The sequence below is a fragment of the Perca fluviatilis genome, chromosome 5, assembly GCF_010015445.1.
Source record: "Perca fluviatilis chromosome 5, GENO_Pfluv_1.0, whole genome shotgun sequence".
Taxonomy (NCBI): domain Eukaryota; kingdom Metazoa; phylum Chordata; class Actinopteri; order Perciformes; family Percidae; genus Perca; species Perca fluviatilis.
The window spans coordinates 17,348,497-17,361,951 of NC_053116.1; the positions used below are offsets into that span (position 1 = coordinate 17,348,497).

The 13,455-nt window shown below is 40.0% G+C and overlaps 1 protein-coding gene across 1 annotated transcript in view; it reads right to left on the reverse strand.

The window, feature by feature from the left end:
• LOC120559574 (poly(rC)-binding protein 4-like) overlaps positions 1 to 10,202 on the reverse strand; it is a 33,492-nt gene extending 23,290 nt beyond the window's left edge. Inside the window, exon 1 of the mRNA XM_039801397.1 lies at positions 9,790 to 10,202. The gene's annotated coding sequence lies outside the window, so the exon portion shown is untranslated. The remainder of the gene's footprint in view (positions 1 to 9,789) is intronic.
• Positions 10,203 to 13,455: the final 3,253 nt, after the last annotated feature.

Below are 13,455 nucleotides of genomic sequence, written 5' to 3' on the forward strand. Positions count from 1 at the left end.
TCTGTTGATTGACTGATCTATTATTCAACTCATCATTTCAGTTCTGCTTCAATACTATATAAATATATAATAAAAAGCATTTGGTTTTAATGATGCTTTTAAGATATTTAAGATATCAGAGGAATCCTTTATCACCATGGATCATGTTAACACACATATTCAGTGACAAACTCTCATCTTCTTTTTCACTCATCACGGCCACTTGTTTGTCTGCCAAGTGCATTCCAACCAGCCTACAGAGTCACTGTATATCAGCCCACTGCTGCAATCCTACTGACGCCGCCTGGCATATGTGTGTCTTTTCTAAATCTGCATGCTGTCTGTAGATTTGGTAAGCTATGTGAAGAGATCAGGTTTAATAAATGGGTGTTATTTGAGATGAGATCCAATTCCGGAGAGACTTGTTATAGGCAGGTTTATTGCTTTTGCTTAGTGCACAAGGCCATCGCTGCTTCGCTGATTTATTCATGCACTGGATGCTTGCAAAGACACATTATAATGCTCACACACATCCTTCTTAAGATCCTACAGAGCTTGACTGTCTGTGTGGGTTTTAAATTCTCCTCCATGGCCTCAGCGCAGTCTGACACGCCAGTCTGTCAAAATGTGGTGGTAAGTGGTGCAAAGTGTCATTTCCTGTATTAGATTGCACCAAATCAAACTTTTTTTGAGAGAGATGCTCATTGGACTGACTTACAAAACTATCAGTAAGAAACTCATCACCATACAAATTCCATAAATATCAAACAAAGCCCAGGGGGTTGACTGGAGATAAATAAATTAAACATTTTGCTTGCTGTTAGCTACAGATATAAGGCCAAGTAAAAGGCATGATGCCTTTAATCTTGATCGATGCATCCTGAGCATGTGTTATCACAGAGCACATTTGTGCAACCCGTGGGCTAACTTCATTATGTTTAGGCACTGAAGGGCATGGCTAAAATGTTAGCATTTTATTGCATTAGGAGCTAATGGTTGGAGGGATCATTATGTGCTGCTCTGTGGGTTGATAACAGGGCATGTGCTCTGTGTCTGTGTGAGGACGGTGAGTCTCTGAACTCCTCATTTCCAGAATCCCAAGCAGCAGCGTTCCAGAATGAACAGAGCCCCTCTGTTCTAAATTAGACCTGGTAACTCAGAACACAGAATTAGCAAAGTGCAGACTGCAGTGCCAGGCTGCCAAAATACAGTCAGAACAGGAGAAAGAGGCAGAGAGCACATCCACTGTTCTGCTCCTCTGTCATGACTGTGTAACCTTGGTCCTTACTGAATCCAGTATGCAGGGGCTTCTTGTTATGAGTCACTGCATCTTTATTAAGCATGACTTTGTGACCAAATGACTGACACAAAAACAAATGCACCTAAGTTTAAACAATATTAAAGGAGAAACACTGTTTATTGCAATATTGGTCTTATATTTTTGGCCATCATTTCTATTCAGTTATGATGAGATTGTACTCACTCAAAGTCTGGTGTGGCAAGAAAGCCCAGCAGCCAGGTTGCAAACAAGCAACAGTTAAGCCAAAGTATCTTAACTACTTTATTTAGAGGGAACACCAAAAATGAAAACATGCAAAATGCTTTTTTTCTGAACTATACACACTACACCACTATCCCCTATTGCAAATAATCAAAAAATATAGTATGTGCGTGCATTCTAACACTCCAGGGATTAATTTGTGCTGAAAATAAAGCAATTAGATGATCAAAAGAATATGAATCTGCAACTATTTTGACAATTAACAAATAATTGTTTCAGTATTTTTTCAAGCAAAAATGCCAGAAATGTTCTGGTTCATTTTCTGGTCATATATTACAGGAATTAAAATATCTTTACATTTTGGACTATTGGTGAGACAAAACATGACATTTGAAGACATTTTTTAACTACTTTTGTACGTTTCATGGACTAAACCTAATCGATGACTTGGGAAACTAATCACCAGATTAATCTATAATGAAAATAATCATAGTTGCAGCGCTAGAAAGAATAATGCCAAATATAAACACAAGTTTAGCATAGCCCACCCATAATACACTATTCAGAAAATACATACAACTATTGTATGAACTTCTGTGATATCAGAACATATTGATGTATGTAACATGATAAACAATTTACCAGATATAAATATGTACTTAACTGACTCTTATAAGTACAATGCTATAATTACAGATATGAATCATGCCAAAAACTACAAAAATAAGACCCAATTTATTACCGAAATATGTGATAAACCTGGAATTATCCTTTATGATATCGAGATGTGTTTTCTTTGGTCTTACTTCCATGAAGCATACATCAAAGATGTCATGGGTAAAAGCAACTAGCGTACATCCCTTGACAGCCGCCAGCAATATTGTTTTTTATTTTTGCCATTTTTTCAGTAGCATCCACTCCAGAGAGTCTATCGAGATGAAAAGGATGTTGTTCAACCCGCTTGTATAGAGTACTGGACACCTGTTCTGAGGCAACCATGTCCCTCACACAACCGGCAAACAGACGGCTCTGGGCCGGCTTAGAGGAAATGAAGAAGGAATGAGGACATGCCTGGTCTCCATGGTGAAAGATAGAAACAGGGTTCCCCTCTGCATATGGTACATACAGGGGGTCGGGAGTATTGAGTGTCTGCATGATAAACACACGGAGGCGGAGAGGATAAGGTGTCCCCTGGGTGTGCACATATAGAGCAGTAAGTGAGAGGGTGTCAACGTGTGTACACGCGCATGGCAAGGGCAAGAGGTGAGAGACCATTCACACACATAGAGACAGACATATTCACAGGTCTGTGTGCACCAAAACAAAGCACACACAAACCCACGTACAGCTGCTGGGATGAAAGAAGGCAACAATTCACACACACTACAAACACGCAGACGCAGAAATCGCCCTGTTGAAATACAAGGGCAAACAGGCTTTGATCTGCTGAGAAGTTCCACAGGAGGACTTTTTTTCTGCAGCTATCTGTCATGAGCAAACTTAAAGTACTGCCATGTTTGAGTCCATGGGATGATCACATACAGTACAAGAGAAGAGTCCTCTATAGGCTCCTCTTCACTAGTGGTCAGCCAGGCTGAGTCATCTCCTCCAAACTTAAACGAGATCCTCTGGGAACAAACACGTGTGCACACATCCAAGCAAGAAAGCACAATGGTACACACACAAAGACATGTAAACAAGCCATTTGGAGTTTCTGTCTATAAACAGTGGAAAGTATTGGACTAACACAGCTAACGACTGCACATTTAAAGGGATACGCCACCGTTTGTTGAAATAGGGCTTATCGCGGTCTCCCCTAGAGGTAGATAGGTGGGCCAATGCATTTTTTGTGCATGCAGTGCAACACCAGCAGTTAGCTTAGCGTAGTGAATGGAATCCTATGTTGCCGGTTAACATGTTGTGAGTAAAAGTGAGCCAACAAAAGACAAAAAAACAACTTAATCACTTGCACTGAGACAAAAAAATGCGTTGGCCCACCTATCTACAGCTAGGGGAGACCGTGATAAGCGCTATTTCAACAAACGGTGGCGTATTCCTTTAAAGTACTTACATTTCAGCAGAATTACGACTTTATACAAAAGCTTCTTGATTAAATGAACTCAACTACATGTGAATAAAATATTCGCAGAGGAGATGCATGTTTGGATTAGCTTTAACAGCATCACAGCTATAAGTCATGCTGGGATTCATCAGTAATATTGCTTCATGAGCCGAGCTGCGTGTGGTTATTTTAACGCAGCTGAGGGAAGACTGTATATGCAACCTAAAACGCTAGTGCAAATGAAGTACAATTTAAACTTTTTTGCATAAACCTATTTAAATATTTTATGTTGTAGCTCCTAGTGTTAAATTCTCAAGAACTCTGTGGGTGAATTGATTGACAGTGCTGACAACTTAATCAAATAACCCCACAACTTGGCACAAAATATAACATGAACTACAACGACTACCTTCGAAGTCACTGTTCCATTATCTTTATTATGACTATTATTGCCACTGTTCATCACCCCCAACCGGCCCCGTCAGACACCGCCTACCAAGAGTCTGGGTCTGCCGAGGTTTCTTCCTAAAAGGAAGTTTTTCCTCGCCACTGTCGCAACAGCCACTGCTAATGCCTGCTCTTGAGGGAATTACTGTAATTGTTGGGGCTTTGGAAATTATAGAGTGTGGTCTTGACCTACTCTATCTGTAAAGTGTCTCGAGATAACTGTTGTTATGATTTGATACTATAAATAAATTGAATTAAATTGAATTGAAAATATTGCCAAATTCTGGTTGGTACAAGGGAATATATGACATACCTTTTTTTCCCAACTAAACCACGCCTACTTTGACCCCCCCCCCCCAACAAAAAACACACAAATACAGAAGTTTAATATACATTAATCCTATAGCTCTATTATATGACACTTTGACAGGCAAAGCTCACAACTTTAACACTTAAAACCACTTGATTTAAGTAAAACGTTTCTTCACCATGGCTGCATTTCCACTGAGACAAGAGAAAAAAAAGAAAAGAGACAGGAGAAGAGGGCTTTAGTTGTGAAAGAGGAGAGGCTTGAAATTAAAGAGCAGTGTTTCATCTCTTAGCGTGTCTGTCTTAGCTCTGTCAGATATAATGGGAGGGGTCAGCCCTCGGGGCAGAGGGGACTGTCCTCTCCTATCAGCCCATGGCTTCATCTGGTGTTAAAGCACAACGGTGTGAGGCTGCGCTACGAGCCGCCTGTCAACCACAGGGCCCCAGAGAGGGTTAACAGACCCCTGGGCAGCATGCTGCTCCTGGAGCCAGCTCGGCTTCCCTACAGCAGGGAGGAGGCCAACAGCCACCTTCGCTGCAGCCACTGCACCAAAATACAGTATAAGATAGATGATAACCCTAAAGCAGCGTGTTTTTAATCCATAATTTGTGGCGTTTTAAAGACTGAATAAAACTACAAGATTTCCTTCAGATTGTGTAAACAAATCCACTGAAAAGTTGCAATGAAGTTTCTAATTCAAAGTGCTGTGACAAAATTACTGATGTAGGAATTTCTAAGCATCTGCCAGAACTGTGTGGGATTTCTGGCTGACATTGAGAACTTGGAGCACCATCCAGTTAGTTATTGAACAAGACTCTTATTTATAACAAAATACTGTAATATCTCCCTCATTCCCCAAAAATATTTTTGACTATATCAGACCTAAAAAGTCACTTATCTTTACACGAAAGCAGATTATTTATCTTCATCATAACAACTGTCAATCCACTTTCTGCAATGTGATGAGAGCTCAGGAGCCACAAATGACTGACGTCAGAAACAGTTGCATTTTTCAAAGACTGTCATATTTCAAAGTGGCGCGAATCATTACTTTTAGCGCTTCTTCTTGTCACAGCGACTTAGAATCATGTCAATCTGGCTACAGAATAATGCTAATGAACAGCAATATAAGTGACACTCCATTATGGCAGTCTACCCTAAGCAATCAAATTCTGTGACTGTCAGGATGGAGCAGTATTTAGTTAGTCCTGGCTCAATGGTTATTAATAAGCGTATACCCTTGAAAGAGCATGGCCACTGTGTGAGAAACATTCATTGATCAAGTGTTGTTTTCACAAAGGATCCCATCTCCTCATTAGGTAAACCCGAGTTCCTTCCTCTTTGTCATTATTGCCAGCAGGGATGAGAACAACACAAACATACAGATAATGAACCTTACATGGCCGTGTTTCTGGGCTGTCAATTGTTATCTCCCAAGTGGCTGCTGGTTCCAGACACACAGTGACACTTTCTGAGCCTTTATTTACACTCGTTTTTGTTAGCATGGGGACAGTGTGGCCCAAGCCCATACAGTATACTGAACACTTGTCATTTGACTCTCCTTATCTCAGTTTAGGGCTAATGCTGACTTTCATTATTGATTAATCTGCAGATAATTTTTTCTTGATTAATCGTTGGGTATGTCAAATATCAGAAAATATTGAAAATGAGTCTTAGGCGTGTTCATCAAATTCCTTGTTTTATCCGACAATGGGTCCAAACACCAAACATATTTAAATTACTATCATATATGACAAAGATAAGCAGCAAATCATCACATTTAAGAGGCCAAAAACCCGAAAGATGTCTGGCTTTTTTTGCTTGAAATATGACAAAATAGTTGCAGATTAATTTTGTTTTGTTTTTTTCTTCATATTATAGATCTACAGTACATTTGGGAAAAGCTCTACTTGGCTTTGTACGCCATGTGCGGCTGTGCTGTTTTCATTTGATTATACAGTTTGACTTCTCCAGAGTGTTTATGGCTCTGGACTTTACACTGGAATTTTGTGGTCATTTGCCTTGCCTTGACTTACAATGGCATACTTCTTATTATTAGAGAGCTTCTATTAGGACCATATATCATTCTGAATGGTTTTTTTTGGCATGGTGGAGAATACACTTTGGCAGGGTATTAACTCTAGCTTTTATCCCATCCCTCTTGCTGGATGAAGGTCACTCTCTCTATCTGCAAAATGACTTTCTCTTCTCTTTCATCCTTGCTTTCCTCCCATCCTCCACACCAGGGCATGAGTCAGAGAATCTGACACCTCAGAGAGAGAAGAGAGAAGAGAGAAGGGAGACAAATTGAGAAAGAAAGGGGGAGAGATGGGGACAGTTGGAGGCAAGAGAAATGAGTTGATCGATATTTTAGAGAAACAAGTAACCTGAAAATATGTGGACTGGCCCTGCATGCATCCTTTGACGTGCAAGAACTGTATTAAAACCATCAATTAAATGAATCAAAGCACAGTTAGTGCAGGAGCCCTTCATAGTGGCGTACAGTATGGCTGCAAAGTCTTAACAGCATCACTAGGCTTAAGTTAGCCGAGTTGCCGCTGTGTTATTTGGTATACAACAGTACCAGTGCATGTTGAGCTGAAACTACATATTACATAAGCTGCTCAACAAACCAAGCACAAACCCAAAAATAGTGCAGTCGCTGTTAAATATTTCAGGCACTCGGCAGCTGAAGAGGGGGATAAAAGGCTTCTCTCCTTGGTCGCAATACAAAAAACATAAACACACACACACACACACTAATGCAGATGGCCAATTGAAAGAAAACCTCCATTTAGTTTCCTGTAGAGGAATTACTGTCACGAAGATAGTCTTTGAGCTTATTCACTTGATATACAGCACTTGCGCACTGGAATGGCGTACTTAGCATACACCTATCAGTATTTCTTGAGTCGATTTAAAGAGGGCATGAAAGCCACTCTTTGAGGGTAACTTCTGAACTAAATAAATTACGCTCATGAGACTCTTTGTGAGACACAACAAGAGAGTCATGGGGCCTGCTGGGTCAATCTTTGGAGCTCAACACAGAGCTATCTTTTCATAACGGGGACAGCCTGTGGCTCTGTCAAACACTGGGTCAGTCTTAAGAACAGCAGCAAGGGTCACATTCTGCTTCAGAAGAAAGGCTCTCTTCATAAGCAGAACAAGAAGATCCAAAACAAAGCAAGCTACACTATTTGCATGGAAGCATCACAAATATGCATGTGATTTTGTTTCTGTCCTTTCTTGTAAAACGCAGCCTACTTCATGGTAAAACATAAGAATAATTAACTAACATCTATTGCAATCGACAAAGCTGGAAAAGAGAGTTGAGCCTCAAGAGTCTGTAGTTATTAGATAGTGACAAGCACAGGTTAATTGCTCAAATGCAGGTTAATTGCTACAGGGGATTTGTCTCAGATATTGAAGAAGAAATTAATTTGTATCACAACAACGCTCCTGTGACAACAACATCTAAATTAACGGCTGAGTGAAGATGATGATACTGACTTGCCTCATAAAACGTATGAGTACGAGTCCAAAAGCACTACAATTGACTACATTTTACACTTTCTTTTATATGTTTTGAGTCTAACAGAAAACAATTTAGGACTAATTTGATATTGACATGACTTGAGTAATCAGGGGAATAAAAATGTTGTTAAAGACTAAATTATGTGGAAAGCTCTTCTTGTACTCTCCTCGTCTGTAAAAGGTGATTGAATATCCATGATCTTGCTCTCTGTAGAACTGTTTAATAGCGCAAAGCTGCTGCACAGGGCTGCATTTACTTGATGACTTCCAAACTAAAACTAAGCATTGTGCCCTCACCCCCCACCCAGTCTGCAAGAACAGCATTTTAGTAGATGAGGGGGATTATTGGCAGTTCCCAGACGTTGGAGCAGCACGTGTAAGGTCTGGCTTCTGTTATTTATGAAACCTATCGGCCCCAGCCCTCACTCTGCAGCAGAGATGCAGGTGGGGTTTCATTTTTGAAGATTCTCTTCCACTTCTTATTAGATCTCTGACTCTCAAAGTGCATTAAGGAATTGCATTTGGACAGAGTCAGCATATACATGATGGTCTGTCTTTGTGCCCCCTGGAGTTGTGTGCCTCTCACATCAACCAAATTGCATGTCCTATTTCCTTTTCAGGTATAGTGTATTTGCACTCAAGCAGACATCATCACACACAGAATTCTAAAATTCTACTCTTTATTGATCTCCGTTTTATGCTTTGGAAGATAAATCTCCTACTTCTTCAGTAAAATAGTCATGTTATGCATTACACCTAAATGAATTCTTCCACAAACAGATAACAGTTAGTAATGTGCAATTCTCCAATGTGTCCTATTTCTCTCCACCTTTGTTTGAGTGCTGCACATGCAAGATTCATGAGCGTCCCCAGGCAGAAAGGAACATGATTTCCTGAATCAATCAGCTGGTCCACTATCAGCTGTTTTTTTTTCCTTTTTTTTTTGCTTCTTATGTAGTGAAGAGTCTAAAGATGATCCGTCTCCTGAATTTCATATGGGCTTAAAGTGGATAAATGTAGGCCATACTATGCAAAACATATGAGTGTTATTAAAATTGAAAGTGGAAACAGCCATGCCATCATGCCAGAAACATCAATACTAATTTGTATTGAAGCCTACAGTATGGTTAATTAAGCTCTTGACAAGCCTGTTTGTACCCTTTTTGCTAAATGAAAACAATCCTTCAAATGACTAGTGTTTACTGGCTGTGAATGTCTGGCAAACTAAATAGTTGGAAACTGTATAGACAAATCAACATAACTGCCTTTAAAATATTGTATTTGTCTACTTAACTGCCCTTTGCCATGTGACTCTAATGGTAGAATTGAGTAAAACATGTCCAGCCAAATAGCATCTGGACTGAGTTTTGGTTTTCATTTGGGTCAGCTTAACAATTCAGTTTTTTCTATACAATGTAAAACTAATGCAATTAGGCATCTTGGTGAATAATGTTGCTGTCACACACACTCGCTGCCTCAGCACCAAGCAGGCGCCCACAGTACCGGACTTATTGAGAATGATCTCTGTGTTCAGGACTGGCCTGGCCAACGGGGTCCACTTTCTATCATCATGAAACCGTCAACACACAAGAGACCAATTGTCTCCTCAGTCTTACTGTGTCCCCTGTTCATCTGGTGACTTTGTGCCATATGCTGGATTTAACACTCACTTTATGGCTTCATTAGCTCCAGCGAATGAATATAGCAGCTTATTCCACATACGCGACAACATAGGAGACTTTTTATATAATTTAAATGGCCTGATTCTAGCTTTAATTCGGTGATGGTTCATTAAGGGAAAAAAAGCATGTCTCTCTGTTTTTTGTAATTCGAGGGACACTAAATAAGATAGCGATCATCGATTAAGAATGTTACCTATAAGAGCTCTTTCAAGTTGGAGAATTGGGAACATGCTGTCCATAACTGTGCCTTTTCTGTATAATCTAATTCACTTACCTGTGTTCATGTAAAAGGTCGCAGGCTGCAGTTCCCACTAAAGTATCCCCATGGATGTGTGTTGTGACCGGGCTTTGTATCCACATAGAGTCCAATGACGCGGACGTGTTAGTGCGGACTGTCCTCCCGGTGTGTCAGCAGACTGGAGTGCAGGGCGCCTGTGCGCTGAGGAGGGTAGAGAGACACACACACACACACACACACACACACACACACACACTAGGAGATGCAGGCGGCGACCACCCCGCTCACCCTGATCACCATTAACCGAGGCAGCTCGTGGGGAGAGAACCGAGTGCTCTCTGGGTAAAAAGTCCTTTTTGGCTCGGATGCCCTCAAGCCTCCAGTAGACTATGTTTGTATCCGCGCCTCGGCCGGTGTGGTGTGATCCTCTCCCCACAGGACCTCTACTGGGAGCGCGGCGCGCTTCTCCCTGTGCGGCGCACCGCAGATTGACACATTCACGATCACTGAGAATCTGTGCGGTGTGAAATCATAGGGAAATTTGTTCAGAAATTTGCGGGATTTGTCTCAATTAGTGGGTGTTTTAGTGGAGACACTGACAGTTTCAGAAATCATCACCGCTGCTTTAAATATACACTTAATTTACTAGGTTATAACTATACCCATTTAAACTCCAGTTAACTGCAAGCCAAGTACCCCACACCTCTGATAAATTGTCACACGCTTTACTGTTAGGCTATAGGCCAACAAAACATGAAGATCCAACACAAATCTTCCCAATCTTTACTCAATTTAAAATGTACAAGGATACAAATGCAGTGACTTAATCAAGGTCGGTGGTGCAAATGTAAAATTTAAGCTCTTGGCATTTTCTTTTGACGTTTGTGGTGTGAGTGAGATCAGTAACTTTCTCTCACATAGCGCCATCTAGTGTATTTATCTTGCTATTGCAATTGTTCTACCATCACAAGTTTCTAAAACAAACAAGAAAAAAAGAGGCATTGTCATGGATGTATGTTTTGTAATATTATTCATCATCATTCTATCTATTTAAAAATCTATGTAATAGTAGCATGGTATCCTTAGCAAAGTGGGTGACGTTATTTCTCATTGAGACATGTGAAACAAACAACATTGAAGGAACAGAATGACATGAATCAGTCTCTTTCACAACAAGCTAAATGTGATGAATTTTCACTTGACAAAACGGCTCATTAATTCAAAGACATTGAAGGGAGACATCTAGACAGCTCCCACTGATTCCTGTGTGAAGGAAGAAATGTCTGGGTAATTTGAGCATGACATCTCCATTTATTTTACAAATTATCTCCAGTTGTTTCTCAGGTGCCTCTCATTCACGGCAAGAGGATGGATGTGAACTCATATTTATATTTGTAAACAAAGGCCTCTATTCATCACTGCTTGACATGTTTACTACTGTCCCTGTAAGCTGTTACATTTTGTTGCTTTGTCTATCTGATGGTGTTTGGCCGGGAGTCAAAAGAGAACCGAGAGGCTATAAATAAATTAGATATTTACAGCATATAAAGTTACACAGCTTGTTTTTGTCATCAGCTGTTTATTTCCTGAATGTATGATCAGAATATCAATTTAGGGAGCTGCTGGATTCCAGCACATTTTAAGTACTTACAGGGTCACTTATTGAGATGAAAGGGATGCAATTATCTGGTATGATTACTACAACCCTGACCCAGTGCAGTGCCACCAAGCGAATAAAACCATATTAGACCCTAACCTTGAGGGAAGACATATTACTGTATTATGTCTTAAATCTTTTGACAGGGAAACATAACTTTGAAGAAAGCTATAGAATAATATAGCCTATTATGGTTCAATCTGTCACCCAAGCAAAAGCAACTCTATGGGAGTTTCTACATAACGGCACCCTATGAATCAATCACTTAACCATATAAAAGCTTTACTGAATAACTTGCTGTGGTCCATCTGGTCCAGTGTCAGAGTGATATGTTTTCAAACAGTAGGAGGTGCTGTGTGATTTACAATCCATCTTGCAGAGACAGGGTGCTTTGTTTTAAAAAAGAAAAAGAAAAAAAGAAAAGAAAAGAAAAATGCAACCACCACTAGTGGTGTGTGTGTGGGTCAGATCGCTGCCAGCCATCACTCATGTTGATGTAGCTTTAAAACAGCTAAGGTGCACTGTTGGATATGACAAAGCCATCAGCTACGAGAGGGAGTTGTGATTGCATCAATACGTTTGCCACATAAAATACATGGAAATAATTAACACAGTGAGAGCTGTACTATAGGTATGGGATTTCTTAGAAATCAGATTTCCTTTCTACTATGTGTGTGTGTGTGTGTGTGTGTGTGTGTGTGTGTGTGTGTGTGTGTGTGTGTGTGTGTGTGTGTGTGTGTGTGTGTGTGTGTGTAGATGTTGTATTTCTGCCAGAGTGATAAGATATGAGGGCAAAATAAAAAATAATGACATGTTATTTTGGTTTAATTGTATGGTTTTGACACAGCAGGGATAAACATATGTATTTGGATAATTTCTAATTTAGTTTGGTTAAGACTGAAGTGCTTCTATGTGTTCTCATTGTAACCTGATCATTTCTGAAATCAAACAGAGCTGGAAATAAGCCTTGCTTGCGCTGATTTCAGCCATGGTACAAAGACCCCCCATTTGCTTTGGCAAACACAATGTATAGCCTACCATCCCTGCTTGTCTGGGAGCATCCAACCATAACAAATACCTCTCATACTAAATGGCACTGAAACAAGGAGAAATGACACAAGGGCAACAACAGCAATTACTCAGCTGTGGAACGTCTCTCTTCTTCTCTCCAATCCTCCCATGCACAAACAAACATGGCTTGACATTCTCTGCATTGGATTTCACAGCATTTCTTAACTGTGTCCTGATAAATGGTGATTGAAGACATATTGTGCTCTCAGTCTGCTTCCACATGCCAGGGCTCAGAGTAGTGGAGGAGGAGTAGCTTTCATCAAAGTAACTTCTGCAGTAGCTTGATCTTCTTGAAAGCTGCAGTCGTCTTTGATTACCTCGCAAGCGAGGCGCGATGGTTTAACATTTATTTTTAAATGTTTACTCATGAAACATGAAAGACATTTCTTGTACAAACTTAACTATAACTTCCCTTAAAATTCACATGGTAAGTATACAGAAGCTACAGGTGTTTCAATGTCCACTGTACTAGAATGAAAGAGACCCACAACTAAAATGCATGCACAGACACAGGACTCTAGTGTTCACCACTGTGACAATGATTTGCATTTAGATGCAGAATGGTGATGTTTATTAGAAGGCACATTTCCATATATCTTCCTTTGAAGATTAAATATATCAAATATATGGCTTTGCTTTGAAGAGAGTATATTATTTTAAACAATGGGTGTGAAGGAGACATTGGACAGAACAGACTCGAATTGGAATACTAATAAGAGATTTGGTATGAAATAGCTTACACAACAAGGATTATGTTTGCCATGCTCTTTTAGTGTTGTTCTGTTTTGTACTGTACTGTACTGGGCACTGTGGAAGTTGAGTGGCCATGTGATACGATATTTCCATTTATATGTTGCATAAATAAGTGTGAAATAATCAAATGTCCTGTAACTACAGTACATAAAAAGTAATAAGTAAACTGCAGAGACAGAGAATGAGCATGAGCAAAGAAGTTGAAGATCAAATTAAATGAA